This window comes from Phalaenopsis equestris, unplaced genomic scaffold (genome assembly GCF_001263595.1).
Source record: "Phalaenopsis equestris unplaced genomic scaffold, ASM126359v1 Scaffold000418, whole genome shotgun sequence".
Lineage (NCBI taxonomy): Eukaryota > Viridiplantae > Streptophyta > Magnoliopsida > Asparagales > Orchidaceae > Phalaenopsis > Phalaenopsis equestris.
The window spans coordinates 171,465-178,968 of record NW_018164859.1 but is presented as its reverse complement, the minus strand read 5'-3'; positions in this window follow the sequence as shown (position 1 = coordinate 178,968).

Sequence of the window (7,504 nt, the reverse complement as noted above, 5' to 3'; positions counted from 1 at the left end):
AGCAGCATCAATTATCAATCTAAGAGATCTAACCATCCCATTATAAAAAGCTTGAATTATTAACCAATTTGGCAACGCATGGTGTAGACACTTTTTAAGGAGATCTTTAAATCTTTCCCAGGCTTCATAAATTGATTCCCCTTCAAACTGACAAAAAGATGTGATATTATTTCAAGTTTAGCAATTTTTTAAGGTGGGAAATATTTAGATAAAAATTTTTGTGATAAATCTCCCCATGTTGTAATAGATCCAGGTGTTAATGAGTTTAACCACATCTTAGCTTTATCTTTTAGTGAAAAAGGAAAAAGTTTAAGCCTGATAACATCATTCGACACTCCATCATATCTAAATGTAGCACATAATTTTAGAAAACTAGCATGGTGTAAATTAGGATTTTTCGTTGGTATTCCCCCAAACTAATTGTTTTGTACGATTTGGATAATAACAGGTTTAAACTCAAATGAATTGGCAGCTACAGCAGAGTTTTTTATAGAGTTTTGTATACTCAAATGAATTTCATCTGCTTCAGGATTAACATAATCTAATAAAGGTCTCTGATGATGATCATTTTCATTTCTAGCATTGTTTAAATTTCAATCCATTTTGATAAAATGATCTTTCTTTTTTTATTATTTTTTATTTTTTCTAACAGTTCTCTCTAATTCAGAATCGTAAGGTACTAAATTTTTAGATCTTACACTATGCATAAAAAAAATAAAGCAAGTAATTAAAAATAAGTAAACACACTTAAATAAGAAAATGTTCAAACTAAACTACAAACACTCTTAAAAAAAAATTAAAATACAAATAAAATACTTACTAATACTTTTCGTTACTTCCCGACAACGGCGCCAAAAACTTGATAGCGGGTAATTTAGTGTGTAAATTTTGCAAATATTTTTCAATATTATAAAATTACACACGACAGATATATAATTAATATGTAATATAATCCCAACAAAAATACCTTTTATGAAAATAGTTTATCTTTTAAAACTCTTTTAAAACCGCCAAATCCTCATTTAAATCAACGCAATTATATGTATCGCTCAAGTAATAAAGGGCTCTAATGGAGTCTTAGATATCGATCCCACAGGAAAGTTGGAAAATCATTTAAGTAAGCGTTTGAGATTATTTTTATTTTTAAAAAAAAAATACAAAAACAAAAGTAAAGTGTGAAACTTGAATATTAACTACTAAGGTGAATGCTATATAAAATGTAGATGTAAGATTACAGAAATTAAACTAAAATAAAGTTTCAAAAATAAAATTATGAAAGTTATCTAAGGTGAATGCTCATTCTTTTCTTCTTCTTGTTTTAACGAAAAGTTCAAATTTAAGAAAGCATCATTTCCCTTCACAATGAGTTTATGGATAGTGAAGAAATTAAAATAATTTGAAAGTATATAAAAACTGTTTTGTGCCAAATATGAGAAATCATATTCTTTACCCTCTTTCGAGTGTTATAAATAATATTGACTAATTCGGAGTTTGGTCCCTAATTTCATGGTTAGGCTGGGAGGATATCGGCTGCCCCTCCAGAGACTGCCACTCCAGAGTTCTCACTACTCCCTCCCCTATGGGCTAACAATATCGCATTAGTTTCCAATCAACTAAACCAAATTGGGGATTTTAACCTGTCACCTTAAAATCTTTAATTTTGCATCCAATAATCTATATTTCTCTATTTATTTGCACCCAATCCCACGGATGACATACTCTCCCATGAAATCAAATGTGATTCCCCCTATGTTGTAGAAATCATATCCCTTTACAGAACATATGTTTCTGAACAAGTTTTAACATTTCAATTGGACAAATCAAAAAGTAAATGAAGATCGGAGTTCAAATCATCACAAATTATTAACATTTAAAACTGTAGAAAACAACATCAATTCTTCACAAAATCATATCTCATAGTAGGGAGAAAGATAAAGAAGACTACTCATAATTCATGAGAAGTATATGATAAAACACGGATTTCATATATAAAAATAAGTTTACAAAACAAAAGAAATAAAAATACAACTTATCTGACAATCCTTTCCAAGCAAATCCCTAGAAGCTCTCTCCAAGCCTTTCTCTCTTTACAATCACTCCCAATTCTCTCTTATAATGTAATGAAGAAGAAATCTCTTACCTTCTCTCTCCTCTTACAATGCTAGAAGAAAATATCCTCTTCTCTCTCTCTCTCTCTCTCACCAACTTTCTCTCCTCCCTTTCTCATCTCTCTTAACTCCTTGAAGTATTCTACTTTTGTTTTGGGTTGCCTCCTCTTGAAAAGAATTCAAAATTCCCTCCAAAAGTTCCCTCCAAAAGTTACCTCTTTTGAATTCAAAATACATGTCCATTGATCCAAGAGACATATTCCTTCATAATAGAACCTTCAAAAGTATCTAGATGCATTGAATCACTCCAAGAGGTGTGTAGAACAAGTGTCCTTTTGAAATTCACGTAAAATTCATCTCAAACTGCTTTAATTTGCAAAATGCTTCTCTGGCGCATCATGCGCTAGCTCTCTGGATTTTGGCGCATCATGTGTCAGAATCCTAAAATTGGTTGTTTAGGCTCCAAATTTCATCCTTTTTGTCATTTTTGCTCTAACTACCTAAAAAAGATATACCTACAACAAAAACATAAAAATACCCTTTTTAAAGTGCAATATCACAAAAAATAAGCATAAAATATGTACTTAAAACAATATATTATTTTGGTGTATCAGATGGTCGTTAGTTTAGAGAACAATTGAACTGTAAAGATTGAGTAGCATTTTGGTAATTTAGGCCAAAGCAAGTGACTTTAATATAAATTGACAAAACCAATCATGAAGAGAACAAAAGAAGGATTTCAAAAGTCCAAACCATTTTAAATACAAAGTTCTCTTGCCCAAGATATGGCCATTTTGAAGTTTAAAGGTGATTATTATGCGTGGTTTTGGTCAAAAAAAATTAAACCTTGACCCATTTGAGAGAAAAAATTCAATAAATTTAATGCTCCAATTAGTTTTAGCTAAATCAAGCTCGATAATAAGATATGAATTGTGAAAGGAAGCCCCATTGTAAGAGAGAGAAAATGATCATTCTTGAAAAAAAAATTATTTAATTTTATTGATCCAAATTGTACATTTTTGAATTTAGAATAACTTCTATTAAATTCAAGAATTGATTTGAAGTCATTTTGAATGAGTTATGATCAAGTTACCACTTTATTATTTAAATTATTATTTTCTCTTTGAAAATTAAATTTTGCTTAAAAGGTTCCAAAATGAGGTTGGAATTGACTGTAGAGGGACTCATTTGAATAACTTCAATGATACAGATGCAATAGTGAAGTCTGTTTTAAAAAATAATGACTCATTGAAAAAAATATACATATAAACATTTTCATGCATGGAACTCTGTGCACAATTTTATGTAAAACATTGTCCAATAACCACCAAGCTAGTTTACATAGTTTTCATGTATGCATATGAAGATCATGCAGCTTACATAGTGCAATTTGGATAATTGGATTGAATTGTGGAAGAAAATGATAATTTTAGGATTTTTTATAACAATCATTGTGGATGAAAATTTAAATTAAATAATTTCACAGAAATTTTATTCTAATTGAACATCAAATTGATTTGCATGGTCCTTATTAGTGATAATAACCTTCATGCAATCATCAAAACGAGGTTGTGTCTTGAAATAAATTAAGGATACAAAATAATAATATCAAGGTTTGGTGAAGATCAAGCCCAAGTGAAGTCCACTTTAGCTTAAAACAAGAAAATATGTTTAACTAAAAATGAGGTTAAAATGTTATCCTATATGACTTACTTCATGAGTTTTATCTAATAAGGAGATAGATTATATATAAATCTAGTCTTTGATTCATAATTGCCAAATCTTATAAATTACAGGATGATATCTTTCAAGCAATTTGAATTGAAAATATAAGCTATTGAGCTTCTTAGAAAAGGAATTCTCCAAGAAAGACTTATTCCATATGTTATGCTAGCCATTTTTACTTTTAAGAAAGAAAAGTGTTGGAGAAGGTGCATTAATAGTAAATCTTTTAATAAGATGATGATCAAGTAAGATATATAGTTCAAGAGCTCGTGTGATAATTATTTTATAAATTTTAATCTAAGAAAAAATTTTCATTAAAATTTAGCATTAAACTTATGAATGAAATAAAATCTTTAAACATAAAATGTACTATATGAATAACTTGAGGCACCTTTTGGATTATCTGGTGTACCGAACACATTCATGAAGATGATAAAAATTATGTTAAAATTATTTATTGCTTACTTTTGATGACATCCTCATAATTAATGTATATAGAGTTTATAATCTTTTCACAACTTCTCAACTAAGGCTTGATCATTCTAATGTTAAATCAATTATTAATTGGATTGCTCCTAACTCATTCATAGATGCCAAGAGTTTCCATATCTTGACCATATGTTATATACAATCTATTAAATACTTCATCAATGACTAGCCCCGCTTACTGACATTTTGAAAAAAATATGTTGATGTGGACTAATACTCCATCGGGAGCATTTGGGCATATCAAAATTCTTATGACATTTTCTGCTATCCTGGGACTTTTTTTATTTCATTAAATCCCTTGAGGTTGCATGTGATGACTTAAAAATAGATATTGACGTCTTAGTTAGTTAGCAAAATATTTTGAAGTCTAATTTCATACAAAAATGAATGATATTAGGCAAATATATTCTCTAGATAATAGAGTTCAATGATATCTTTAAACCTTAAAAAAATAGAGACATTACTTATTACATGAGAATTTTCTGTACACAATAGCCATTACACTCTTAAATTAATTATCACAAAAAAAAACTTATCTAAAATAGATAGAGTAGTTAAAGTTTATATGAAACTAATCTTTTGTTCTCTCAAGTACAAGCCAAGTGTTAAGAAATAACTTATAAGTGTACATTCTAGGGCTTTTTAGAGCTTTAGATTTTAGTATATAATAAACTTAAGTAATCTTATCTTTCTGTCCCAAATTTTTTTTTTTTGATATTTCGTGTATATAAGGATAAAACACTATATTCTTTGAGCTCCTTTGCATTTTTTTATGGATATTTATTTAGAGGTCAACACATGTGTAATGTTAGGACCTCCCTTAATGACTATCTACTTTTTAAGTTAGATTCTATAAGGAATAAGTTATATATAAATAAAGAAAAAACCATTATTCTTATTGTGAGGAGAATTTAGTGGCTCGCTCTAAAGAAAGAGTTATATAGGATTTTCACACCTTATGTTATACTTGTAAATATGCTAAAACAACAAAGTAATAATTAAGAAGATATGATATCTTATTGTTCCTTATAAATTTTGGGAGGACCTATCCGTGTATTTTTTTTTCTAGGACACTAATAGCGGTGGACAACTTTTTTTTTTTTTTGATATAATCTCTAAAATGTTATATTTATTATCTTACAATATGACAAATAATGCATTATATATTTTAAGATTTTTTAGATTGTTGGCTCAAAATAATTGTTTTATATAAGGATGTTACTTTTTATTAAAAATTTTATGTAAATGATGGCCATTATGCTAAAATTTAATCTCATAATAGATTGTCAATTATAGTTATTAAATAGGTCACTGGAATTTATTAAGTTATTTGGCAGAGAAGAGCATAATAAACAAGACTTGTCTATTAGTTCTATTAGAATTTTCTTATAATAATAAAATTATTTTAAAAAATTTCAAATAATCTCTATTTGAAATATTATATGAATACAATCCTCTAAGGACAATTAAAACATTTGATGTTCTATCTTACAAATTCTTAAAATTTGCATTTACACCATTTAAAAATTGTATAGGTTTTGAAAAAAATATGAGAGATAAAATTAAATAGAAAAAACTAAGGTGAATATATAATGATGAAATCTAGCACAGACAAAAATACCTCCAAGTATAAAAATAAGATAAAATTTAAATTTTCTAGAATTACCAAATGACTAAAATAGAAGTCCTATATATAACATTGAAGATATTTTATCATATCAAGAAAATATATCAATAAAAAATAGCAACTAACAGTTTTGCAGGTGATTAAAATAAGTAAATATAAGTGAACAACAAAGTTAGTTTTTTTTAAGTTAAAATCATTATATTAAATAAGGCAACATATATGAGAAAGAAAAGCAAAAGTTTCTAGTTTAGTGAAATAGAGACAACCATTTGAAAACACATTATATGCATTATAGAAATTTGAGCAAACTTGCTCCTTACCTTATGGATGAGCTCATTGACTTCAACACTTCAAAGAAGAGTTCTTGTGGGCTATGAGTTAACATAGTGCATCAAAGGCTTGTCACAAAATGTATAATAAATAATTAAATGTCATCGATCAAATTTTATGTGCATTAAGATTTTTTTTATTATCTATGTAATATTTTGAAATCATTGTATGTTTTATTTAGTCATGTGTTATATTGTTATAACATTTGGTCTTAAGTTCTATCATAAGTTATGTAGAAGGTTTGAGAGCATCAAAAGGGATTCAAAGACACAAATTTTCATCATTATATACTTATTATGGAAGATATTTTTTTCCTATCTCATATGAGGTCAAGATAGGGAGGGATGTACTCCTTCATATTATTACTCTAAATCATATAAAAGGATAAAAAAAGAATTGTAAGGATTATTTTTATCAAAATAGAATGACCATCAAAGGGTTTAAATCACCCCACAAGTTGGTCTACATTAGCCCACGATGGGGAATGAATTATGCTGCTATAGCTTTTTAAAATAATAACTTTCTTTTTAAGAAGTTTTTTCTTTTTTTTTTTAAATTTTACTCGATTTTTAGACAAAACTAAGAATGATAATGAAAGTGAAATATTAAGTGCAAGTTATACGATAAAACCAAAATTTAGAAAATGATTAAAACGTGTACAAATTATAAGAATGTCATGATCAAATATAAAATATGAAAATATGAAAAAATAGTTAATCATATGAACATATGATAATTTTTACATGATTTGATTAAATCTTACTTCTGCGCTTTGATATTCATCACAGTTATAATTCATGCATGGTTTAGATCTTAAATCATTACTTCTTCATAATTGGAGAAGCATTTACAACACTTTTATCCATGGACACTCAAGCAACTATATAAAATATAGTATAAAGGAAATGTGATAAATGGTTATGATTCTTGTAGGCCTAGATGGCCAGATATGAAGAAGTTAAGCTCAATAAAATCTTAAAATACCCACTAATCTTACATTAACATAAAAGCACTTCTCTCCAATTAGTATCCTTATTTTACATAGAAATATTTTCAGTGAAAAGTGTTGGCTATAGGAAATAAAAAAGAGAGCTATGGTTCTTAAAATGGACGCAACAATAGAGGTTTATAAAGATAAACCCTTATGATAATATATATCCTTGGTAGTTAGGATTTCTTTTCTCAAGTCAAAATTTATAAAATAACTTGATTATATATATATATA